The sequence below is a fragment of the Balaenoptera borealis genome (assembly GCF_965194805.1).
Source record: "Balaenoptera borealis genome assembly, chromosome: 3".
Classification (NCBI taxonomy): domain Eukaryota; kingdom Metazoa; phylum Chordata; class Mammalia; order Artiodactyla; family Balaenopteridae; genus Balaenoptera; species Balaenoptera borealis.
Window position 1 is genome coordinate 145122773 of NC_138866.1, and position 27697 is coordinate 145150469.

At 41.1% G+C, this 27697-nt stretch overlaps 1 long non-coding RNA gene across 1 annotated transcript in view; it reads left to right on the top strand.

The window, feature by feature from the left end:
• LOC309627208 overlaps positions 1–27697 on the top strand; it is a 385485-nt gene that overhangs the window by 149266 nt on the left and 208522 nt on the right. The gene's annotated exons all lie outside the window — the stretch shown is intronic.

A 27697-nucleotide genomic window follows, 5' to 3' on the forward strand; every position in this document is an offset into this window, starting at 1 on the left:
GGCTACCCAAGCAGAGCTGTCTGAGAAAGCTGACTTAGAGGGAGGGCTGGATCAGATGACTGGCTGACCATAAAAAGCATGAAACCTGATGGAAAAGGGTAAGATATTCAGAACTGCTCACAAAGTTGAGGTCAAATATTAAGGCTTGACTGGAGATACAGCACATGCATAAGGGTTGACACTGGGTCGGTTCAGATGTGGTCCAGATGTAGTCAGATGACTGCTATTTTTGTAGGTTCGTGACCTACATCCTTAGGCTGTATCTGATGGGTTAAGAAACATGGTCATGTTACAAGGATGCTATTCATGTAATCTTAAGTGAGCATCTCCTAAAGAAAGTCTTAGGCACTGCACCCTTAGAGAGATCATCCATGGAAAAGAAATGATGCTGTCAGAAGAAGAAACATACAAGAAGTCGACAAATATGATCCTAGAAGGAAAGCAAGATTCCGTTCACTTTCCAGCTTTTCAATGGCTGACAATGTACAATAGAAAGTAAAAACTTCTTGTCTCAAGCTCTCCTTCGCATGCTCGCTCTCTTGCTCTTTCTCCAACAAAGAGATTTAAGGAGTCGGTATGATTCTTAGAGTTATTTCAGAATGGACAGCCCTTGAGTGTAAACGTCCTCATTAGCAAGTGATGAAAAGAAGAATAAGATCCTCCTTTTAGCCCATTTTTCCTCCCTGTCCAGCTTCATTTGTGGCAACCTCTTGAATAAACAAAATTGTTGCTGTCCAACAATCCGACTTAGTGTAGGCAGGAGCTCCAGACCCTAAGGGAATTTCCATGCTAAGATTGGGCTGAGTTAACCTGCCTTTCTGGAAACAGGAGATGAAGAGGAATCGGAAAGTCCCCTGACCAGTGTCTCAATTAAGGCAGGAGGCAGACACAGGAGGGCAGCGGGCAGAACACTGTTGCAAAGTGGGTCAGTACTAGGGAGCATGGCTTTATCTTATTTACAGGAAAAGTGTGTAGTTTTATTTATTTTTAAATAAATTCCACTGAATGGCTGATACTAACTCAGACATAAGAAGGAAGGGTCTCAGATGTGCCTTTGGGATCAGCTTTGTCCTGTGGGCTCTGAAATGCGGTCTTGTTGGAAGTATGCTATTCACGTAGTCTTCCGTGGGCTCTGCTTGCTTTCCCGAGATATTAAACACAGCGGCCACCTAAAGGCTCTGAAAGGGCTGAACCCAGCCTGGCTCCCTCTAGAGGGATGAAATCAGAGTTCGTGGCACGCTCATTTCAAGCTGTTTACAATTAAAAATAAATGAAAATCCAGCATGTTTTCTCCCCAAATCCCTCTTCCACCTAAAGACAGCTAGCACCTCTGAGAGAGTACACGTCATCCCACTGTGGTCTCTGTAAACTGCAATGGCCAGCTGAGTGGACGGCAGAAAACCAGGGAAGACAGTAAGAAGCCAACATAGGGAGAAGATAGAATGTTTCCTGGAGAGGAATGGGGTGTTTGGGGCTCAGTGCAAGGAGACGGCTCAAGGTCAGGAAGGACCGTGCAGTATTTGACTTTGCTTCCTCTGAGAACTGCCTTCAAAGCACATCACAGGGGGTGAGACCCCTCTGGGCATTGGCTTGTTCAGCCATTTACCACTTTGTCATCTCGGCAGAAGTGGCGTGTCCTGCACACATGCTGCTTTTAAGTTCTTGAAGGAGATTCAAATTGAAGACGAATTCAGCCAGAGGTCAGGATAGATCTAATGGATAAGAGTTATGGGGAGAAGGAATTGGACTGAGTTGCAGTGACTTCTCTGCCCTACAAAGGGTTTAACCCAGTGGGCATATTGCTTAAACAAATGTAAGGCGGCACTGCCTTGGGATCAGGGTATAATAACAACTTCCTTTACTCTATGGAGACGATGTCTGATCAAGAACACTGGTGTGAAAACTGGTCCCTGGGAAGAAGATGGATTAACTCTCATACAGATTCTGGGAGCAGCGGATCTGTTCTCCCAAAACTGGCTTCTGAGACTTGAAGCAAGAGTATAGATTGGAGTGGGCCATGCAAGAAACAGGACTTCAAAAATAAAATGACCATACTGAAAGTCTAGGCTGGTGATCCAAGTTCATGGCAAGGTACTCAAAATTGGTGTAGCTGGCAGCTTGTGACTACTGCTGAACATTATTAGAGACCTGGCCTCCTGGGCACACCCCTGTGCTCTGGAATCAATGTTTCAACATGATGTCTGAAAAGGAACTGAGGGGACTTCCCTGGCGGTCCAATGGTTAAGACCTGCGCTTCCACTGCAGGGGTCATGGGTTCGATCCCTGGTTGGGGAACTAAGATCCCCGCATGTGGCACAGCCAAAAAAACAAAAAAAAGATTCAGGTTTGAAAAGGAACTGAAATGGGGATGCCCTACACGTAGAAGCGGTCTGTGCAGGGACTGAGCAGGATGGCAGAAGAGAGCCGGGTTCAACACACGGGACAGTGAGAAACAAGGGCAGGGGCAGCTCATGCCAGTGCTAGGGAAGCCCCCATTCAGGGCTGGAACTTGGAGAGACCCTCCTACCATGGGAAGTATAAGCTTGGGCTTTTGGTGAAGGAGAGACCCAATACTTCCTATGAACGTGATACACCTTCCTGGAGCCAAGATTTAAAAAACAAAACAAAACATATTATTGATTTAATCTTTTCAAAATGTTAGAGCAACTATGCCAACTTACAAGTGTTACCATATACTGGGTTCTTCCCAGGATCGGCTACATAGTTTGCAGGGCCCAGTGCAAAAGGAAAATGTGAGGTCTCTTGCTCAAAAATTATTAAGAATTTCAAGATGGAGACAGCAGAGCATTAAAACAAACAAAGGGCCCTTCTGAGCACAGCCAACCCTGGCTGTTCTGACATGCCAGCTACCATTGTAAATGCACTACATGTGTTAACTAAGTAAAACTTTCCAAAACAGCCCTACAAGGTAGGAGCTGTTATTATCTCCAGGTGATGGTTAAAGAAATCCTGAGACAGAGAGAGGAAGGTAAGAGCCCGAGAGATGTCAGCGCTCCACACACCTTTCCTGCAGAATGGCACTTCTGCTCTCAAGGTGTGTGCCATCCTGCGCTTTAGGGCAGGGAGGACCACTCAACCTAAGTCAACACATGAGAACAGAATGAGCCTGCCTTTGAGAGAATGAGCTTTCTGTCCTTGGAGGTATCCAAAGTAAAGCTGGGAGACGAGGCTCAGGTATCTAATGGAGATGATGCATTTCCTGGGAAACAAGCAAGGAGAGGAGAAATGGAGTCTTTACTTAATGAAGTAGAGCAGTAGTTCAAAACTTTACTTGTGTAAAAATCACGTGGTGGGAAATTGTAGACTCCTGGTACATTGAGGCCAGGGAATCTGAATTTGTCATATTGACAGATTCTGATACAGTTGGCCAATAATTTCCAATTTCCCTAACTCTAAGTTCTCTGTTTGGCTTTAAGTCTGTGAAATGATCGCATGTTGAAAACACCACTGCTCTCCATCTCTCTCTGTCTCTGCCTCATTTGTATTTATCCCTTCCTTCCTCTTTTGTCCAGATAATACAGTCCATTCCTACCACCAAGCAGGGGGTCTGCCGTCTTCCACTCATTAACATCTTGCACTTTCTTTTGCTGTCTTTTCTGGATTTGTCTTCATATTTTTGCCAAACCTCATGCCTCACCTTCCTCAATACTTTTTCTTGAATGTCCAGGGATTTATAAATTCTCCCTTGAACTTGAATAAGTTCTTTTCCTTGTCAATTTCTGCATCCCAATCCATAAAATAACGGACTACATCAGCTCCGTGATCCCCTCCAGCCCTAGCGTGATATGTCTTTAAAATCGGTGGCTGTGAGTAATGTCATTCCAGTAATCTCCACTGGCTCCCTCAATCCACAGCAAGGATGCTTAGAGTAAGATCTTATCTCCAGAGCTGGAAGAGAAGACTGGAACCTCACCACAACCAGGCTCCAGTATGGAACCCCGTTTACATGGATCCGTTGTCCAAGAGACATCCTTATACAAACCCTACAACAAATTCACAAGTTTTTTTCCAAGGGAATTACTCCGAGGCTTATGTAACAAGCCTCCGGTGTATGTCTATGTTTCTGTCACTTATAAGGTGTTATCGTATGTTTGAAGATTCCCATTAGATTGTAACTATCCTAGAGACCAAGCAAGTATGTCTTCTTTCTTCAGTAAGATCCAAGGATGATGAGAATTCTGTATCATATGCAAACTGGTTAGAGAGTCAGGCTCTTCTTCACCCCTGCTAGTTTCTTTCCTCTTTGCTAGCTTTTTGCTTTTCATAGCTTCATTTCTGGGTGACACAATCTAAAGCAAATAATGTCTCAGGTAAGTAGTTTTTAAATGCTACTGTTCATAAGAATCGCTCAGGGGGTGATTTTCAAAGCACAAACCCTGGATCAGCATCATCTGGGAACTCTATTAGAAATGCAGATTCAAAAAACCTCTGAATCAGAAACTGTGCTGGGGCCCAGCAGCCTGTGTTTTCACAGGCCCTCCAGGAGATTCTGATGCAAATAAAGCTGGAGAACCACTGATGCAGCGGAACAGGCGAAAAAATGCAGATTATCAGGCCCCAGCTAGAGATTCTAAGTCAGTTGTTTTGGGGAGTGGGGCCCAATAGTCTACATTTTAACCTCATCTCTCAGGGGAGACATACTGTTTTACATTCATTTAGTGCTATGCATATTACTAAGTGCTTTCACAGGCTTTAAGTTCAGATTTTCCTCTTCAGAGAATTGAGGGCAGTTTCAGGTGGCTATTTTGTTATGGTCTCCTGGTTCACTTTTCATCCAATAACTATCTTCCTGGTATTAGAGTTATTTACATGAGCTCTGTCACTGCTACTAAGTTGTGAACACCTGGAGGAGAGAGACGTCATTTTCATCAGCTTTGCATGGGACTAGAGCTTTTCTTATCAAAGAGGATCAATAACTAGCTGAATTTTCTCCAGATAGACATCTGGACGTTGTTATCTGCCCAGACTTTGGGGGACCAGATGACTGGGTGAGACCTGCAGACTAAGCTTTCCTGCAACTAATCTGGCTGTGTGACCTTCAGAGCAGCCACTCAGACAATGTCTATAAACACAAAATGGAAAGAAAGAAGAGAATTTGTTTTGCTGATAATTAGGCTCAGAAATACACATGCATCAATTATTCAGTTCCTACAAGTCTTCATTAATATAGCCTTCTCAAGTGCAGACAGCAAAATAATTCAAATGAGGACTGGCCTCAAGTTTATCTTTGCATGTTCAATGAAAGAAAAATAAAATATGTTGGCAGCAGGGCTGGGGGGAGTGTTAAGACATAGGTTAAGCAAGCTAAAAATGAAAGTGAGGTGACTGGCAAAGCATAACTGAGTATTTACAATTTCAGCAAAGCCCAGAACAGAGAGGCTCCAGCCACAGACAACCTTCCTGGAATGCTATGCTTGTAGTTAACCCTCACATATACCCAAAATCAAGGGATTTGGAATAGTTGAGACCCAGCAACTTAACATTTATTTTCCTTTGCTATTGGTTTAAACTGCTGCAATTAAAAATAGACTCTAATTTGGTTTTTCTGCTTTTTTACTGCTTTGTATGCATTTTAAGGAGAGCTCAATAGATGAGGTTTTATTGTGTTTTTAGAACACTTTCTTGCAGACCTGAATTCCCTAGGTTTAAATTCATCTCACTCCTTTATTTTGTGGGTTGACCACTTAAGCCTAGGTCCTTCTAGGAAAATTTTGTGAAAGGAAGAGTCTGATCCCCTCCCAACTCTAGTTGGATAAGAGACTGCAATTGTGCTTATAGAAATTTGTATAGTTTGGCAATACTAAGTTTTGGTGGGTCATAGGAAACGGTAGCTCTCCCATATTGGTATAAGCACTGAGTAGAGAAATCCGTCAGTGTCTGCCCAAACCTAATTCAAAACGTACATAGTCTAAGACTCAGCAAGTCCTCCTCTAGGTATTAACCCAGAAGAAGCCTCAGCACCTGTGCACATGGAGGAAACATGAACAGTTGCAGTCAGGTCACCAGATTATTGCATTAAATGGTGAAGCAATGGGGAGACCTCAACAGAGAAACAGCACGCGCAGATGAAGGAATACTCTATGGCAGCTAAGAGAAGTGGGTTTGACCTACAAGAGGCAAAGAAAGATAGATCTTAAAAATATAATGTTCAGAGCAAAAAGCAGGTTGAAGAATAATAATTAAGACTGCCAAATGATGAAGAATACCATTAGTATGAATTAGAAACAACTTAGAAAACAATTCAGGAAACAATATATGGTGTTGCCTATGGATATGTATACATAGAAGATAAGCAAAAAAAAATAGCGTTGAGACAAATATGCCAAGACATTAGTTTTGGGATGATGGTTGCTTCCGGGGAGCAGGAGAGGAGCAGGAAGATGCGGAGGAGAGATTTCTACAGTATCTGTGATGCTTTATTTAAAAGCCATTTGCTTTGAGGCAAATCAATAAATAAAAGTTACTCTTGGTCTGTGGTGTCCGAAGAAATTCTTTCCAACTCTGGACATGGTTTGAGCTTCTTAATTGGAAATAGATGAGATGTAGGGAAAGCTCCCTCAATGAAGCTCAGTGTTCTAAGCTTATTATTGAAACTTGAGGTTTTAGGTGGATGACAATTCACAGGACTTCAGAGAGCTGATGACAGGGCACATTTGCTTTAGGATGTCTAGCTGGGAGTGAGGCTGGGAGAGAAGTGAGAATGAGGGCAAAGTGGGGTGAAAAGGATATTTACAGAATGCCTTGTCTGAAAAAATAATTTGAGATTTAAGCAAATAATGAAACAAAAATGCATGCAAATGCAACCAAAATACATGTGAGTGTGTGCGTGTATGCATACAGACACACGTACATACACACAGGACTACAAACCTAACTACAAGCACCAAGAAGGAAATCCAGAAGAGCAGAGTAAACTTTTACTCCTGCCTTTTGATGCAGGCGAGCTGAAGCATCCCTAAAGTGATCGATCCAGAAGGCACCAGGCCTCCAGGCCCCTCACGCTGGTATCCAACTGTATGGTAAAGAGTGGGGACACATAAAACGCATGCTGATTGTTGCCTGGGCTCTGCCACAAGACACCTGGTGGCGAAGGTGTCCAAATCAGGTCTGCGGCTGGGGAGTCTATTCTGATCTAAACACTAACTCTTTGGAGTCCCTGCAGTAGAATCACCTGGAAGATCTGTTCAACAGGCAGATTCCTAAGCCCCACCCCAGACCTCCTAAGGCCAAGTCTTTGGGTTGGGACTGGAGACTCAGCTGGCCTGACAAGCTCCCCGGTGACGCGGATGCACGCTAACACTGTGAAACAGCCAGCATTCCGTGGCACACCAGTCATGAGTTGATGCTCTCAGGGGGTGCGGCATCCGGGAAAGAACCCCTGATGTCTCGTTGGGAACACAGGGAAGGCGGCCTCCAGTTACAGTCTCAGGATGAATTCGTAATGTGTGACATTTCTTTAGGCACTGTCATCACAGAGGAGGGTGGCTCTGGCACCGTAGGTGTTCCTGGTGGAAATTCCTTGGAGTCTTTGCCTCTCCAAACAATACTAGATTGGGCGAGGCTGTGAGGCCATAAAAGGAATTCTCCTGGCAGTGTTGCTAGAAGGTAGAAAAACAGGAGGAGCTCCCCTCCTGCCCTCCCCCTGCCGGAAGCCTTCTGCCATCTCTTAAAAAGTTTTCCCTGCACAGCAGTCTCTCCATTCAGAGCCCAGGGATTCAAGAAGCTACAATGTGATAAATCAATTATGAAATGGAAACCTCAATTACAGCCTGTCTGCTTAATTGTTTGACAAGTTAATTAATCTCCCAAGCAACCCCGCTCCAGTTCTCCCTGTAAATTGTGGGGAAATAGCTATCGCAGGTCCCCGGGGTCTTGGCAGTCCTGCGGTATCAATGAGGCTCTTGGAAAACGACGAATCATAAGCATTTAGTGGGGTCAGTGCCTCCACATAGGAATGAAGAGGTCTGCTCCAGCTCCTGCCCGGCGGCGGTTTTGTCACTAATTATTTTGCTACTAACTAATTACAATCTGTACTTGTCTGTTTATTTATTTGTTTCTTTTCATTTCTCTTCCAAGAGACACATTTCTTTCCTTTCAAATCAGATCCTGTGATTCAAAGAGCCAAGGCTTCCAGACTGTGAAAAACCTAAGGGTCGTGTCAGTCTCCTCCATCCCCGGAGACTGCGTCATCATAGCTGCCACAATAAATGAGGCCGGACCTTCCGAGCAGAGAAGATGGATATGTGTGATGGGCCTATCTGTCTGGCTGCATGAAGTGGCTACTGCTGTCTCAGTCTTGTGACCTGTCATCTGCGGCCTTTAGAAATTCCAAATGAGGGAGTGAAGTTGAGAAGCTGGAATATGCCCAATGTGGTATATCGGATGTATACAAAGATATTCCGGCACCAGACTCACCTGGAGTGCTTGATTAGATGGATAGATACCAACTAGACCTACCTGAATCAGAATTATTAGAGAATAATTAGAGATGGAATTATTAGAGATGGAACTTGGCAACTTTTAATAAGTTCCCTGAGACCCACTTGGATCAGAGTGGGTGGGAATCAGTTGCCGATGGTTGGACCAAACAATTCAAAAATATACTCCTTAACTATTACCATACCTCCTCATCCTTTTACTCTTTACTGTTACTTTGCTCATTTCTTATACCCTGCCCCTGGACCTTTGCACAGTCTTGCAGGGTTTCTTCTCTGCCTTGAAGGCTCTTCTCCACGTAACCAAGTGCAGCCCTATTGATTCAATCAGGACACCTGCTCAGAGTCTTTTTTGATCTATATAAAATAACACTCCTACTAAATGGAATGATGGAACTTATAAGTTTCTTTGTAGCACATATGACTACCTAAAACTGTATTATATCTTTGTTTATTATCTATCTTCCCACTAAGATGCAATCTCCAAAAAAGCAGAAATTCTCGTAAGTTTTGTTCAGTGCTGTATCTGCAGGGCTTAGAACAGTGCCCAAATTATAGTAAACACTCAATAAATATCTATCGAGTGAATGAAGATAGTGAATGAATGACAAGGCATAAACCTGCCAGTAGTAACAAATGCCAATATCATGTGCATTGGCAAAATCACAGTTTCACACTCCACTATGGATCCTAGTAGTCTGTGGAAAACAGGACATGAAAATCCACAAAGAACAAAACTGAAAATGCAGCGTATCAAACAATGTGGGATTTACCTAAAGCAGTGCTTACAGGGAAATTTATACACTAAGTGCTTATTTTAAAAAAGGAAGAATGGACTCAAAACAGTAAGTTAAGCTTCCAAACATTACAAAACTAGAAGAAGAGACAATTAAACCCAGGCAAGCAGGAAGAAGAAAATACTAAAGATAAAAACAGAAGTCAATGAAATTGAAAACATAAAAACAATAGAGAATATAAACGAAACCAAAAGCTGATTTCTTAAAAAGATCAATGAAACAATAAAACTCGAGCAAGACTTCCAAAGAAAGAAAGAGGAAAGACGCAAATCACCGACAAATTGGAAATGAAAGAGCTCATATCACCACAGACACTGCAGACATTAAAAGAAAAATTAATAAGGGAATCATAATCTATAATCAACTCTATGCACATACATTTGAGAAATTAGATAAAATGGACCAATTCCTCAGAAAGTATAAAGTACCAAAGCCCACCCAAGATAATACAGATAACCTGAATATTTCTATACTATTAAATCATTTGAATTTGTAGTTAAAAGCCTTCTAAAAAAATCTCCTGTCCCAAATGGTTACTAGAAAATTCTACCAAATATTTAAAGACGATATGACACCATTTCTATACAACCTAATCCAGACAATAGAAGAGAACATTTTACACCTCATTTTATTATAAGGCAAGCATTATTCTGAAACAAAAAACAAAGACAATGCCAAAAATGAAATATATCAATATCCCTCATGGACATGAACACAAAAAATTGTCAACAAAATATAAGCAAATCATTTTGGGGTTGGTAGATGCAAACTATTACATTTAGAATGGATAAACAACAAGGTCCTAATGTACAGCACAGGGAACTATATTTAATATCCTGTGATAAACCATAATGGAAAAGAATATTAAAAAAAGAATGTCTATATGTGTATAACTGAGTCACTTTGCTGTACAGCAGAGAACGGCACAACACTGTAAATCACTTATTAGTTCTAGGAGGTTTCAATAACAAAAAAAATACAAGCAAATCAATAGATCAAAATATACAAACGATAATATATCACAACCAAGTAGAGCTTATCCCAAGAATGCAAAGCTAGATCAATATTTTGAAACCTATGAAGGTAATTCACTTTTTACTGTATGAACAGTCTGAAGAAGCTAAACCATAGGGTCATGTCAACTGATGCAGAAAAAGCAAAAATTTGTTAATAAAATACAACATCCACTCATGATTTAAAAAAAAAAAAACCTAAGCAGATTAGGAATAGAAAGAAACTGTCTTAACCTAATAAAAAGCATTCACAAATGTTAAAAAAAAAAAGCATTCACAAAAACCTGTAATTATCATCATCCTTATTGGTAAAGATAGAATACTTTCCTCCTAAGACTGAGAAGAGAAATCTCAATCCCATTGGTCTTATTCAACATAGTACTGGAATTCATAACTAGTGCAATGGAAAAAATAAAATAAAAGGCCTACAGATGAGAAATTAAGAAATAAAACTGTCCCTATTAAAATTGAACATGTTTATCTATTTAGAAATCTCTGTAGAATCTACAGAAAATGAAAACAAAAAACAACAGCAACAACAACAAAAACCTCTCAGAACAAATAAGTGAATCTAGCAAGGTCACAGAATACAAGATCACCACATAAAAATCATCCATGAGTCAATATACTAGCAATATAAATATGAAACTAAATTTTAAAAATGCTATTATGATAGTTCCAAAAAATGAAAATAAACGTATTCAAGATCCATGGCCAGAAAATTACAAGTGTACTGGTCAAATAAATCAAAAATCTAAATAAATGGAGTGACATACCACGTTCATGGGTCAAAAGATTCAAAGTAGTAAAGATGTTAATTCTTCCCAGATTTATTTACAGAGTTAATGAAATTCCAATCAAAATCCCAGTAAAACTTTTTGTACATATAGAGAAGTTGATTTTTAAATTTATATGGAAAGACAAAGAAACTAAAATAGCTCAAATAATTTTAAAAGGTAAAAATAAAATTGTGGGAGTCATTTTATACAATTTTAAGAGTTCTTATAAAGCTGCGGTAATTAAGAGAGCGTGTTATCAGTGAAAGGATAGACACATGGACACGCAGACCAATGGATGATGCAGAATCCAGAAAGAGGCCCACAGAAATATAGCCAGTTGATTTTTAATTAAGGTGCAAAAGTACTTCAATGGAGAAAGAATAGTGGTTTTTTTTAATGATGTGGTAACAATTGGACATTATATGCAAACAAACAAACAAAAAACCTTTAACCTAAACCTCACATTTTAATGTGTCATAGATCTAAATGTAAAACACAAATGTATAAAAGTTTTAGAAGAAAACAGAGGAGAAAATCTTCATGACCTGAAGTTAAGCAAAAATTCATAGATATGACAACAAAAACATAACTCATGTAAGACAAATTGATAAATTGGTCTTCCTCAAAATTAAAAAATCTTACTGATGAGAGACACTATTGAGAAAATGAAAAGATAAGCTACAGACTGGGAGAAAAAATTTGCAATCATATATCAAAAGGCTTGTATCTAGACTATATAAAGAACTTTCAAAATTCAGTAGTAAGAAAACAAAGTCAACTTCTAAAATGTTCCAAAGACCTGAACAGAGATTTCACCAAAGATTATTTAAGCCTAACACAAGCACATGAAAAGATTTTCAACATCTTTAGCCATTAGGAAAATGCCAATTAAAACCACAGTGAGATAGCCCTATCTACCTATCAGAATTGCTAACACAAAACTAAGATAGCAAGTGTTGGTGAAGATGTGAAACAAATACAACTCTCATGCCTTGTTAGTGTGAATACCAAATGGTACAGCCACTCTGGAAAACTGTGAGTTTTTTATAAAGTTAAACACACACATATGACCCTAGAAAATGAAAATTTATGTTTCCACAAAAACTTGCACACAAAGGTTTATAGCAACTCTATTCATAATTGCCCAAAATTGGAAATACCCTAAATGCCCTTCAATTTATGAATGGATAAACAAAATGCAGTACATCCATATAATGGAATACTACTCAGCAATAAAAAGGAATAAACCATTGATATACACAACAATTTGGATGAATCACAAAGACATTGTACTGAGTGTGGGAAGCCAGTCTCAAAAGGTTACAGACATTGTAATTACATTTAAATGACATCCTCAAAAAGACAAAGCTATAGCGATGGAGAGCATATCAGTGATTGCCAGGGTTGGGGTTGGGAAAGGATGCAACTACACAGTTGGCCCTTTGTACCTGTGTGACATGATGGGTTGAATACGTAGATGCAGAACCTGTGGATACAGAGGGCTGACTGTACTACACCATTTAATATAAGGGACTTGAGCATCTGAGGATTTTGGTATCTGCAGGGGATCCTGGAACCAATGCCCTGAGGATACAGAGGGACGACTATCAAAGGACATCACAAGGGAGTTTTTTAGGGTGACCATTCTGTATTCCAATTATGGCGGTTACATGAATTTGTACACATGTTCAGATTGTTGGAATGAACAACACAAAAGTCAATTTTACTATACGATCATTTTAAAACTAAAATTAATTTTTAAAAATCTACATAGGAAATAGGAAAACAAAAAAAGGAAAAACTAGGTCAAAAAGAGAAAAGAAAATTGAGAATGCAATGTCTTGGGTTTGTCCTTGGCAGTATTGGACTCTTCTCCAGTTCTCATCCCCTGATCTGGCCCCGGGAGGTGGCAACATAGCTTTTACCTGGATCAGGGACTTATTGATCTTCCCATATATAGACTCAACTTAAGTCAATTTCTAGACCACTGGTTATGAGCCCTCCTGGAATAGTGAAATATTATAATAACAAACATGAGCAGTTTTAAAAAATACCAACTACTTGGATCCTCATCTCCTGGACTGAGCTGCCAGCATCCTTATTTTTAAAGTGTTTCCCAGGTGAGCCTAATGGGGAAAACACCATGAAACAATGAAGATGATTCAGGTTCTTCTATAAAGTTTAGTAGCCAGTCAACTTCACTGCCATTCTGCCCTCCAAAGTGCTGATGCTAAGTGCAAAGAAAGGCTGGAGGTCTAGTTCAGTTCTAGTCCTGACTGGGGCAAGGGGCACAGATCCAGGGACCAGAGGGGTCATGGTTTCACAAGATTTTACGGAGGTTGGAGAGAGGCTCCTGTCTGGTTTCAGCTGTGAAGCACTCAACAATCTAGATCACAGAGATGGGAAAAAGGACAGATTTCCGATAACTGAAAAATTATTTATGATCCAGGGCTATCCACGTGGGAAATCTCAGGGAATTCTCACAAAATCCCTATAAGAAAATGGCAATCATCGAATCAAGTAATTCGCCCAAGGCTCTACATTTTGTAAGTATAAGTGATAAGACTGAGATTTGAACCCGTGCAGGACATTTGGTTTCTGTCCAAAATTAGGTCCATAAGACATTTGGTCCATGCCAAAAGTCCTTGAAATTTGGTCCCATCCAAAACATTCATGAACATATTTGGTCTATGCCAAATGGTTTTGGACAGAACTAAATATCAAGTACCTTTCTGGTGTGGACCAAATGTCTTATGGACCTAATGTTTTACAGACATTTTGGACAGGACCAAGTGTCTGCTAACCATCTGAACTGCTCTTAACCACTAGTCAGTTCCAAATGCCATGGAAGGATCATCAGATTTAGAATTACATGGATCTAGAGTCCAATTATCTTTCTAGCACTTTTTAGATATAGACTGTGGACAACTACATTTAATCTCTCTGAACCTCAGTTTCCTAATCTGAGAAAATGGGGACAATGATAACTGTCACTTATGAAGAATGTATACGTGGTATACATGACAGAAATGCCAATCAATAAATGTCTCCCGAGCTCTAAGATATGACACGGGCTTCCAGCAGGTCCTGACAATTTATCCTGAAGTTTCTGCATGAAGTGTGATGCTTTATTAATTACTCTGTAATCCTAGGGGGTTTCTTGCATTAAATTTTTCTATTTTTGCCCTCTCTCTCTCTCTTTCTCTGTCACACACACACACACACACACACACACACAAACACACACACACACAAACACATACACACACACACGCCCCCACTCATCTACAGCTTTCAAAGAACTCTTACCTTCACTTCTGGTTTTAGACAGCACATACATTTATTTTGCTTTGAGCCATACCCAACTTGCTCATCTTCTTTCTGCTACAGCTGTTCATCCCACATCTGTATTCACATCTGAAGCTGCAGCACTTTCCCCAAAATCAGTTCCCTACCTACCCCACCCCTATCAGAGAAAAGCCATAGTTCTCACCTGCACCAGGTTTTGTGAAATAGCCTCCTAGAAAGCTGTTGTCTTCAGTTAGTGAGGATAATGGGATTATTCTATCTGTGTAATAAAAACATGTTCAATTTAAAGAAAAAAAAAATCTGAAGCCACTTAAAAGCTGCTGTTTGGTACGGATACATTATTTCAGTAATGAATAATCACTAAAGATATTATTCTGGACGCAGTTATCAGGCAGTGATGTGAATAAAATGCATTAGATGGAAAATTGTATTTCAAGTAAATATATGCACTAGTAGAAATGTATTACCACCCATTAATGTGCATTAATTCCAAACCAAATGCCAATTGGTGTGCGCCTACATGGGTTTGAATGGCAGGCAGTGATTTGGAAGTGGGAGGAAATAGGTTTGGATTTGGTCAAATAGACTGAGAAATGATGGTGGGAGTTGGCAGTTGATGATTCAAAAACGAACAGGTGAAGAGACTAGCCCACCAACAGAGCAGGCAGGAAGGGCACCCCTCCCACACCTCCTTAAGACACTTTATCTGTGACTAAGGCCTACTGATAAATGTTGACATTTCTAAAGCAGGGGCTTTTTTCCCTCTCCCACAATCTGCATCTTCAAATATTCTTTTCAAAGGAAACAAAAAGGAAAACCTCTGTGTTTTTTGCTAAGGTAACTGCCTTGGCAACTTGCTTAATTTTTTCTGTGCGCTACAGGAGCAACTGTCAAGCTTGTCATTGTTAAGACAAGCTTGCCCAAATCTGAAATCTGCAGGGGTTTCCTCATTATCACAGGGTTCCAGACCTAAATAGCAAAGGTGGTTTCCCCATTCTTAAATGGGACCTCCTCAAGTTTCCCTCTTGCCTTATCTTAGGGTGATTCAGAGGATTCCAAAGCAAAAGGACTCCAAAGATATGGGCACCTTAAGTCTCAGAGGGACTTTCCCAGGCATGCATTTTCCTACCTTTTTGGCGCAATCGTAAAAGGTACAATTTTAAACCTCTTTTATTAAAAGACATCATAGAACAAGTGAAAATATAGAATAAAATTTCATAAAACACATAATCAACAAAGGCTTAGTTTCTAGAATCTATAAAGAATAGCCAAAAGTCAACATTAAAAAAAAGGCAGAAAACAATAGAAAAGCTGAAAAAGTCAAAACCAGGACTCTCACCAAAAAAGAAAAATAAAGAAAATCCAAGCAGCCAACAGATAAAAACTAGAGATTAGAAAATGAAAAATAGAGCCACAATAAAATATCTTTGTATACTCATCTGATGGCAAAATAAATTAATAACCTGTTAATACCAAGTGGGGTAAAAATGTGAAACAAGAGAAGTTCTCCTATACTGCTGGTAGAAGTATAAATTATTAGTCAAATTTCTTTCAAAACTGTTTGCCACTATCTCCTAAAATGGAAGGCATGTGTACTCTATGAAAGAGCAGTTCTAATCTTAGGCATATACTCTCAAGAGACACATGTACAGGTACACGAATAGTCATAACAACATTGCTCCAGATGGCCTCAAACTGGACTCACCAGTAGAATGGGTAGAGAATGTGGTACCTCCATACAACCAAATACATCAGTTAAGATGACCAAGCTGCAACTCTCTGCGGGAAGATGAATATTCTAAATGTTAAGACTGAGGCAAAGAAGTGAGATTCCGAAACACAAACAGTGTAATTACTTTTATGTCTTGTTCAAAATCAGGCAGAACGAAACTATATTGTTGAAGGATGCATATACACTGTGGGAAAAGTATAAAGCAAAGCGAGGAAATGACGATCCCTGAGTCAGGCATGCGGATACTTCTAGGAATCGAGGGATTCTGAGGGCTGGTGCTGTTCTAGGTCTTGCCCTGTGTGAATGTGCGTCAGGTGTTTGCTTTATAATTATTTGTTTAAATGTATATAGTCATTTCCTGTTCTTTTCTCCATGTGAGTATGTAATAGTTTGAAATAAAAATTAGTGTAGAAAAAAAAATAATATAGACTGGCACACTCCCCAGCTGATATATCAGGGACTGTGGTTCTAGTCTCACGTCTCTTTCCAAACTTTGATCTACAATTTCAGCTTGCTGGCCACCCGTCTACCTGGCCAGTCTCTGCTGAATACAGTAGCCTTTTTTCACTTTCCCAACAGCCAGCTTGCTAGCGGTTCTGAGAGCATCACTGGAGGAAGCAGGCCACCTCCTCCTTCTTGATACGTGTTCTCCTGACTTTGGGGTGCCAGACTCTCCCAGGGCGAGTGTGTCACTGGCTGCCCCTTCTCATCTCCCTCATGGCACATTTTCCTCTACTTCATTCAGAATCTCCGAACGACCCAGGACTCAGTCTTGTCCCTCCCACATGCTCTCCCTTCCTTCCCTCTGCTCCTCACGTCTTCTCTCTATTCTCCTCTGACTCTCATTCTTGATGCGCACGTCTAGACCCATGGCTTTAAATATCCTCTTTAAGCGCACTGACCACCATCTCTTAGATGGCTTCGGAACCCCAGAGGTATATCCACTGTCACCTTGGCACCTAAATGCGTATGCCCAACAAGAATATCAAACCTAACATGTTCCAAACAGGCATTCTGCCTCCGAGATCCACTGTCAAACCTGCCTCCAACCTTCTCATTCTAAGTAAGCAGCTACTTCATTAAACCAGTTCCATGGGGGAAAACACAAGAGCCATGCCCAATTTTCCCTTTTCTCTCACTTCCCACGTTTCGTATATTACCATGTCCATCACTTTTGCCTGCAAGATTGTCTTTAGAATCCATTCTCTTCTTCCCATCTCAACTGCTCCCACTGTCATTCAGGCCACCATCACCTGGACTGAAACTATTGCCGTGTCCTCTTCACGAGCTTCCCAGCTTCTACCCAACCACCCACCTCCTGCAATCCATTCTCTACCCAGCAGCTTCAGAGACCTTTAAAAAAATAATGTAATTAAAAAGGAACGAAATTGAGTCATTTGTTGAGATGTGGACGGATCTAGAGACTGTTACACAGAGTGAAGTAAGTCAGAAAGAGAAAAACAAATATCGTATATTAACGCATGTATGTGGAATCTAGAAAAATGGTACAGATGAACCAGTTTGCAGGGCAGAAGTTGAGACACAGATGTAGAGAACAAACGTATGGACACCAAGGGGGGAAAACCGCGGTGGGGTGGGGATGGTGGTGTGCTGAATTGGGCGATTGGGATTGACATGTATACACTGATGTGTATAAAATTGATGACTGATTAAAAATAAATAAATAAATTGAAAAAAAAAAATGTAATATTGTACTGTTAAAAACCGGCCAGTAGCTTCCTGTTACACTTAGAACGAAATCTATGCTCCTTGCAGTGAGTTACAAAGCCCCTTGTCCCCTTTCTTGCCCAGCACACTAACCTCACCTTCAGACACCGTCTGCCTTGCTCACTCTGCTGAAGGCACAAGGACCTTTTTTTCTGATCCACCAAAATTGAGAGTTTTCCCTGTGACCTGACCTCAAGGCCTTTGCATTTCCCATCTCCTCTTCTAGAATGCACTCTTTCCCAGGTCTTCACACACCTGGCCCCTTCTCATAATCTTCTCAAAGAGGCCCTCCCTGACCAGCCATTCTCCTGGGACCTCTCCATCCTGTCCCCTGACTTTATTTCACTTGGCCCTAATTGTTTTCTAAAATATCCTATTTGTCTAGTTGAGGTCATGTCCCTTGGGACTTATCTAACTATGCATCCTTGTCTTTTCAAGCATTTCCTGCACTTTTTTATGGTAGAAAGGAGTCAATTTTCATATTTTATGATACAAAGCTCTGCAAATATAACTGAATTTTTAAGGACTTCCTTGATTGTTAAAAGCATCTATATAATAGATAGTATAACTGTGAGGGTGAATGAAAATTCTCATCTATTCCCAGTGTGTAACTCAGTAGAATTTGGAATTCTCTGGAATTAGTTGTCAATATTTATCAAAAGCTTAAATAATATGCAGACACTCTGACCAGTATATCCACTTCTAAGATTTTAGCCTGAGGGGCATACATATGAATATGTATTTATAATAACAAAACAAAAACAAAATAAACAAAAAATTCTGAAAACAATTTAAATATGCAACATCTAGGGATCTGAAATAATAAGCTACCTATAAAGTTGAATACTCTGCAATCATTAAAATTATGTTGTAAAAGATTATTTAATGTCACAGAAATTTGATCTTTCAAGTTGTAAAAAGGTATTTACAATGTGATCATATTTTTATTGAAAAAAAACTCCATGGCATTTGAATATATGAAATTATGCATAATGAAAAGGTTGAACAAGCATATGATATAATGTAAGCAGTGGGTGGTAGAATCATGAGTATCTGTATTTTCAAAAGCTTCTACAATGAATTATATGTTTCAATTTATAAATAAAACAATTCGTTAGTTTTTAAATATATATATAAAGGTATAAAATAAAAAATGGTACACATAACCACTAGACAATCCTTGCTGAGTTTTTAAATGAAAAATTTTCCCAATGTAAGAAAAGTAAAACAAGTATAAAAGAACTAAAAAAGTATAAAAAGAAAAGTGAAAGCTTTCCTATATGCCCTTCTTCTGCCTTCATTCTCTGCTCCCACAATAACCTTTACTAACATTTTCTTTTGCACAGACATTTTTTCCCCAGATCTACTTTATTTTGTCAAAGGCTGAAGAATAGTCCATTGTAAAGATGTGCCATAGTTTATTTAACCACTCTTATAATGAGGGACATTAGCATTGCTATCAGTTTTTTTTTTTTTTCACTATTATGAACGATGATGTGGGGTGTAGAGAAATCTCTAGAAGTTTAATTACTAAGTCGATGTATGTGTACCTTTTTCTGTTTTGATAAATATTGCTAAACTGCTCTCCCAAAACACAACTGTCAAATAATATTTGTTATTTGCTTTAAGGTTCACCTCTTACGTGACGATGGTGTGAGAGAATCTTTCATTCTTCCATTTAATTAATAATAATAATAAAACCTAAAGCCTCTACTTTCTCAGGATGGGGAATTTGGACTAGGTGATTTCCAATGCCACTTTTAGAACTTAACTTTCAGGGATTTCCCAAAGTCATGATCTACGTAGGAAGAAGAAACTACATAGGAAGAACTACATAGGAAGGAAGAAAATTTGGAGTAAGAGAAATTCACACTGGAATGAGAGCCCAGACCACGGACCCTAGTTCTTTACCAGACATGTTAGTGACATGGGGTGTTCATGAGCCCTTGAATTTGGGAAAAGGCCTCAATCTCATTCAGGAATGACCTCTGAATCCAAGAAGTGTGCCCTGGGCATCACCCACAATGGTCCAGTGTTGAGAGCCCACAATGGCTAGCATGCAATGCCCCCCATGTCAAGGGAGACCACGGTGTAAAGGAAAGGTTATTGCGTGGCCCAGTGATGCCCGTTTTGTGGCTGGGCCATTGTATTCCTTGGGGCATGTAGACCTAGGGGAAGTAGGTCAGTGACACTGGAGCACGTGACATTCACTGGGAAAATTCCTAGCATGTAAGTTCATTATGAATGACCTCTTTAACATTTAAAAGTTCAACATTAGGCCTTTTCTACCCAGGCAAGGTGACGAGAGCAACAATATCTCCTGTCTGTTGAACATTATCCACATAAACATAGATTAGAGGTCAAAAGGAGAGAGTCTTTTCTTTGTATTAACCTGAGTTCATTGGTACAAATTGAATTTGCTTATTCAATCTGTCCTTAGGTATGCCTGAATCGCAATGTATTTTACAGTTTTAATAAGCAGTGTTATCGGTTTTACTACTCTTAAAACTCAGCCATTTGTAGAATAAAATATATGCAGATCATACAACCATCCTGTATAATTATTTCAGTGCAGATATAGTGAGAAAATCTTTGTTGTGTTGAAGCCAGAGCGAGATGGCTAAGATGATGAAATAATTATGTCTCAAAATACCACTCTCTTCCAGAGGGAAGAAAGCAGTTGGTCATTTGGCTAAATACTACAAATGTTCTTAGGGAGAAGGAAACTTATCCTCCCTAAAGCTAAGGGAGAAGAGAGGAAGTTGTGATGGGGTCGGGGCACAGAAGTATGTCATGAATGAGTATGAGATGGAAGAACAAAGGGCTTTGATACTGAGGCAGATGAACCCAAAATGGAACCGATCGAGAGATCACAACAGCAAGAGCCTCAGGTAACACTTAACACTGACTGTTTGCCAAGTACCAATCTAAGTTCTTTGCTTGCAATAATTCATTTAATTCTCACGAAAGGCATTTGATGAAGATACCATTATTATGTCCACTTTATAAATGCAAAAACCAAGCCTAAGAGAGGAGAAGCCATTTGCCCACTATCATGCAGTTAATAAGTGGTGGCACCAAGCTGAAAACTAAGACAACCCGACATGAGAGCCCCGACCCTTAATCAAATCTGCCTGAGAATTGTGAGACCAGGAAATCCAAAGGCCTTGGGGAAGCTGTCACATCAGATCAATCTGTCTGACAGTTTTCTCTCCATTGTGCCAGTGCTGCCTGTGTCACTTATAAGGTCTGTGCAACTTTCTGAGCAACTGCTCTGAGCTCCAGTGTTCTCATTGGAAACCTGAGGCAGAGATAATGAGTGGACGCTGAAAGATTACGTCCTCCCCCAGGTGCAGAATTGTTGCTGAGAAGTGACTGTCGAGCCAGAGACTACATTTCCCAGCCTGCCTTTCATCTAGGTGACAAGCAGTCACATGACTGGTGCCAACTAATGGAATGAGATCAAAGTCATCCTTTTCACTTAAAAGCATATGTACATGCATAAGTATCTGTATGTCATTGCCACACTCTCTGCTTCTTCTTTGGCAATCTTGGAAGCCATGTGGTATTAAAAGTGACAATGCCCTGAGATTGAAGATGGTTGGATCCTTGGGTCACTGTTGGAAGATGCTCAGGAGAGCCACACTGGTACATGAGCACTGAGACGTTTACATGAGAAAGAAAATAAGTATTTATTTCATCAAGCCCCTGAAAGTTGAGGTTTGTTTGGCACAGCACTTAGCCCTACAAGGTCATTTGGGGATTTAAAAGTTAAAGCACAAGTAGGTCCTCCATCAGTGTTAGTTCTCTCTTTCCCTTCTTTTTTAATTACTTCCTTCTTTCCTTTTTTGTGTGTGTTACTTTACTTCTACTGTTTCACTTTGTTTCAGATACAGATTGGATAGTAGGAGGTACATGAAGATTTATAAATAACCTGGGACACATTCTGTATATGAATGGAAGATACGAATCAAAGTCAGTAGCTTGTTTGGAATTTCTATTTTCCCATGGTAACTTTTGAAATCCTGTGGCTATTATCTTATGCTGCCTCAAGAAATAGACTTTACCCTAGCAGCTCCATGGAACCCATATCCCAACCACTATATTCCTTTTTAAGGGCAGAGATACAAACCACAGCTTAAAGCTGACACATCATTTCTGTTCATAATCTAAAAGACTGGACCCTATCACCAAACTTTAAGCTTTGGCTGCTGACCTACCCTGCTCAATCATTTAATCCATGAGCAGCTGTCCAGTGTGACTGGGATCCCTGTTTCCTGAACGGACCTGTTCCCCACCACCTAGGATACTAGCATAGTCTCAATCAAGCCAGAGACTAACATGCCCCTTAGGATGCTCGCCATTAGGCAGTTGGCTATGCCTACAGTGCTCAATGGTATCACTGAGTCTGTTCCCAGAACCCTGAAATTAAACTCCCTCGTGGTCTCCGTGAGCCTATTTCAAAAAGTCTCCTACATGCCTTGTGGCCAGGATCTTATGAATGAGGACAATAAGAGCTGAAAGTACTTGCTCTGCCTTAAAAGATCTCCCCCACTCCTTGCTGTTGTTTGACTGTCCATCATTAGAGAAGTAGTTGTTTGGGCTTCAGAGACTTTGGATTCTTTCAATAGCAGTTGTGGATTCAACCATTCATACTTTTAGCTTTAACTATGGTTTATCCTTGGAGGTGAGATCTTCAAAAGAATCACTGACATAATGAACTGCAATAACAAGAACTCATGGGGACTGACCTTAAGTAAACCTGAGCCTTTACTTAGTCTTCTGTTGTACTACTGTAAATTCTGACTATGAATTATCCCCACAGATGCTAATTATAACACCATGACCACTAAACTTTAGAATCTCTTGGTATGCTTCCTAAGAGTGGGACCCCCTCAATATTTCAGACCCTATTTTTGCTTTTAACAAGATGCCCACTTAGATTGGCTTCTGACATTCAGAGTTAACTAGTCATTCAAACACTTCACATTTCCTACATGCTGATGCACTAAAAAAAAATGCAACAAACTTAGACATACAAATTTAAAATAATAACATTTATTATCTCATAGATTTTGTGGGCCAGGAGTTTGAGCACAAATTAGTTGGGTCCTCTGCTTCAGGGTCACTCATAAGGCTGCAATCAAGTTGTGTGCCAGGGCTGGGGTCTCACCTGAAGACCTGACCAGGGAAGGATTTGTTTCCAAGCTTCCTTACATAGATGTCGGCAAGATTCAGTTTGTTCTGGGCCATTGGACTGAGGGAATCACTTTCCAGTGGGCTGTTGGATAGAGGTCCCCATCTGTTCCTTCTGTGGAATCCTCCTCAACATGGCAACTTGCTTTATCAAAGCCAGCAAGGGCGAGAATGCAAATATCCCATTTTCCATCTTGCAGTCTTGGTGATACATTTAAAACATATATTGTAACATGTCTTTCCCCTGCTTAAAACCCTCTAATGGCTTCCCATTAGATTTAGAGAAAAGTTCCAAATTCTTTACCAGGAATTATCCAGCTCTCTGATCTCAACTCCTACCATTATCCAACTCTATAACTGTGCTTCACCATATTGGCCTTCCTTCCTTTCCTGTAATACACCAGGCTTTCTCAGTCCCAGGACTCTTATACATGTGATCCCCTTTGTCTGAAACACTCTTCCTCAGGGCTTCACCTGGTTGATTTCTTTGTATCTTTCAGGTCAAATATCACCTCCTTAGTGAGGCCTTTGTTTGCCATTTAGTCTAAAGAAGCCTCTCAAACCCATCACTTTCTATCACATCATCTGGTTATATTTTCTCTGTAGCATGTATCACTCTTAGAAATCATCTTATTCATTTACTTGTTTCCCTATTATCTGTCTCCCTCCACCAAGAGGTATGTGGTGGAGAGACTGGGGGACTTGATCACTGTTTCTGTGATACAATATTTGTTGGATGGATGGATGGATGTTTGTTAGGGAATTCCTCCAGGAGGCGGAGAGGTGGCAGCACTATTAACCCTTTGGAGATCATGTAGTAAAGCAGAGTACATTCCTGAGTCATTCAAGAGCTATCGAACCTAAGAGAGAAACCTCCTTCTATCTGTCTCCCTTACCCAGGCTATTCTGAATACAGGGGTCAAAACCCTCGTAAGTGGAAAGTTTTGAGAGGCAAGATTCGAAACATCTTTTCTCTTAAAAATGTATGATCTAGAGAATTCTGGGCAAAAAGACCAAGTAGAACTAGACAGCCATGAGAAAAGGGAAGCAGGCCAGCAACAGGAAACGAGGTGGCTAAGAAGCTGGGAACAGTGTGTGAGCCCCAGAAACCCCACTTCTGGTGACTGGATCATCCAGGAAGAAACATCAGCTGCTCAACAGATTATGGCCGAGCAATATTGGGAGGCAAGAAGAATCCTCCAGGAGAGAAGAAGCTGAGTGGGGACAGACAGGGCATCAGGGGAAGTAGAGACAGAGCAGGGAAGGATTTGGCTGAGGCCAGGAGGATATGCACTCTGATGAGATTGGGCGTGTTCGGGGTGGGATGGCCGTAGACAAGGAGGGGATGAATTCAAAGTTAAGGAGGCGGCCTTGATACTGCTCACAACTCATTGCAATTGTGCATCATTTCAGACCTTCGGGAGACAAGAATGAAGAGGCTGAAGGTGTCTTCTCCCTTCTAATTCCCCTTTGCAAGGGAAAGAAAGCATGTAGCCTGGCAGGCTCCATTAAGACCATGAAGGTGGTTAAGGTCAAGATCAAACAGAGCTAAACACAGTGTGGTCATTTCAAGACTTGGAAAGCATCTCTAAGTGAAGAGAACAGCACTGAACAAGGGAAATATGAGACCAGTTCTAAGTTGGACCCTTTCCAATGACTGGTTATGTGTACTTGGTGCCAACACCTACCCTCTAAGAGCCTCAGTCTCTCCATCTGTAAAATGGGGAAGTGGACAAGAACAAGGGGCACACACTCAAATGCTTCCAAGACCCACGCGGGTTATGCAAATGGTCAAAGCAAATGAACCTGGTGGGAGATGGGGACAGTGGAGCCCTGGGGAAATCACACCCTGTTTGGGAGAATTGCCTTTTGAAAACAAATAAAATAGATGAATGAATGAAGGAATAATAAATAAATAAATACATAAATAAATACATAAATACCTACATAATTCTCCGAGTGTCAAATAAGTCTCTTTGCCAGCTAGTGATTTGCAACTTCCAGGAGAGAAAGTCTCTGAGAGCCTTGTCAACTCTAATACAATTTCGTGGCTCTGCTAATTTTATTTGCTCCTAAAATAAATGTGAGTTTGGGGCATACCCTTAATTCCAGGAGAGAATGAGTCCACTTGAATCAAAGGGAGAATGGAAGGGACAGCTGGGTATCTGTATAAGCGAGGAGACTTGATTTTGCTCCCCAAGAATTGTGGCTGAGTCCCTTGGAAAGGCAGAGCAGGGTTCTGAGTGTGTCTCAGGGACATTTGCCCTCCGTGAGTGTCTTGCCTCTCCTGCCCAGTGCCCTCTTCTGCCCACTGCATCTGCTCACTTAGCTCAGCTCAGGTCTCTTGGGTTTCTGTTCAGTCCTGCTCTCCCTGTGAGAGGAGAAGCAAAGCCAGCACCTGCCTATAGCTCTTCTATGAGCGTATCAGGAAAAAGCAGCCCCTCTTGCAAACACAATACCCCATGCACATGGCTTTGTAAAGGAGTTCTTCTGTATTTGTATATGCTCCTGGTCCCTTTTGGCTGATACCTTCGTGCAGCACAGAAGCTGTAAAACCAATCACAGTACCCCTGAAGGGAAAGGAGGAGATGCCTGCAAAGAGAGACCCGAGGGAGATGGAAAAGGCAGGGGTGGATGGAGGGTAGGCCCACAGGGCTGATACCAGATTCCTGTAACTCTGGCCAGGCCTGGGCATGGAAAATTCAACATGGCAGCAAGGCACCGTGAAGCCACGGTATCAGCTCTCCCTCCGTGACCATCCCTGTCTCCCACTTGATGGCACAGCTAAGAGATGATCCTTTGTGATGCTAAAGCCTGGTATAACAGGCCATGAATACACATTTGGGTAGCATTAATCCTGCCAGAGACGGAGATGAGTCCTGCATGTTTTTGGGACGTCTGGCTCTGCATCCCAGTTTAATACGGCGATTGCAGTAGAAAACCTCCCACCGTTCTCCGGAAAGAACAGTGAATTTGCACTTTAGCAGGTCTTTTATTTATGTGATCAGTTCTTCCTCCTCTCCCAGGCTGATTCCAACTTCCACCTGCAATTCCTAAGTGCATCTGTTGTAAAAGTGCCACTTCAACACCCCACTCCTTAGAGCTCTTCTTAGATGCACTTCACACCCTCCCCACCTGCAGAAGCCCAGAAATACTAAATCCTTTGCCTCAGAACTCTCAGCAGACTCATGAATATCACAAAGATGTATCATAGCATCTTTTCACTCCAGCCCCCAATAAGTTGATACTCACTGCACGTTCGCAAGGAAAAGGCCAGTAATTGGTTTTGCTGGGGGAACAACCTCAGAGAGAAATGTCCTGTGTACCATCATTTACCTTCCCTGGGTGTGTGTGTGCTTCTGTCTCAGGTGCCGGTCCCTCTCATTGCTCAGTTCTTGCACCCAGAACGCCATTGTGGTGACGGAGGGGCTGTCAGAGCTGTCAGCACACAGCTTTTGGAAAAGGTGTATCATTGGGAGGGGAGGCTGCCTGCTTTCCTGGCTCAGGCAGACCAGCACGTGGCTCCCAAATCAATTTGCTCCTCCTTTCCACCAGCCTCCTTTTTTAGTTATCATGCCAGTGTGAGAAAGCTTTAAAAAGAAAGGCTATTTGGCCATATTAATTTGCATCCAGGAGATGGTGTGTGTGAGGGCAGAGAGCCATGTTCAATCTGCACCCTCCACCCCTACAAGAGGAAATCAGGCTGCTTCTCCTTGAATCCAAGAATGCCATTCTCTGGGCCCCATATCCTTGTCCCCTCTGGGTCTCCTTTATTTGTTATCTCCCCCATTCCTCCCACGCTCCTGCACCAGCCCCATCACACTGCTGTGGTTCCACAAGACTCTTGCATTTCGGAACCAGGGCACATGTTATTCCCTCCACCCCTGGTGCCCTTCCCACCTTGGATGCCTTGCTAACCCTACTCATTTTTGCCGATTTGTCTAACTGTCACCTATCAAAGCTTTCTTTCACTCCCCTCCCGATTGTCTCTTCATCTAGGATTGGTGAGTTCCTGGAGGATACGGGCTGATGGCATTGATCCGTAGGTTTCCTCAGACCTTTGAGACAGTCTTAAAGCAGGATGACCACTCATCCCCAACTCCTGCTAAGAGGGGGGCTGTGAGCTCATCACTTGCAAGAGACGTTTACTGATTAACACCATTCCCAGGGGTAGTAGAGAGTGTTTGTTTAGATTTGGACACCCCTGGGTTTTCCTTCCAGCTCCTTCCCTTTCTAGCTGTGTGACTTTCATTAAGGTACTCAACTTTTCCAAGCTGCAATTTTGTCACCTGTAAAATGTGGATGATAAGACCTCTTATCATTGTATGGCTTAGAGATGACACATGATGCTCTGGGCATGGAGGAGGGGCACCAGATGCCAGATACTAGTATAATTTTACCTCTAACATTTTCTATCTTGTCAGTTTTTTGTGCAAATAAAACCCTGTTAAAGCAAATGTTGTAAGAAAAATCTCTCTGAAAGAAGAAGGAGGAGGAGGAGAAGAAAGGAAGGAAGGAAGGAAGGGGGGAAGGGAAAGAAAGAAAGAAAGAAGGAAAGAAAGAAAGAAAGAAAGAAAGAAAGAAAGAAAGAAAGAAAGAAAGAAAGAAAGAAAGAAAGAAAGAAAAAGAAAGAAAGAAAGAAAGAAAGAAGGAAAGAGAGAGAGAAAGAAAGAGAAAGAAAGAAAGA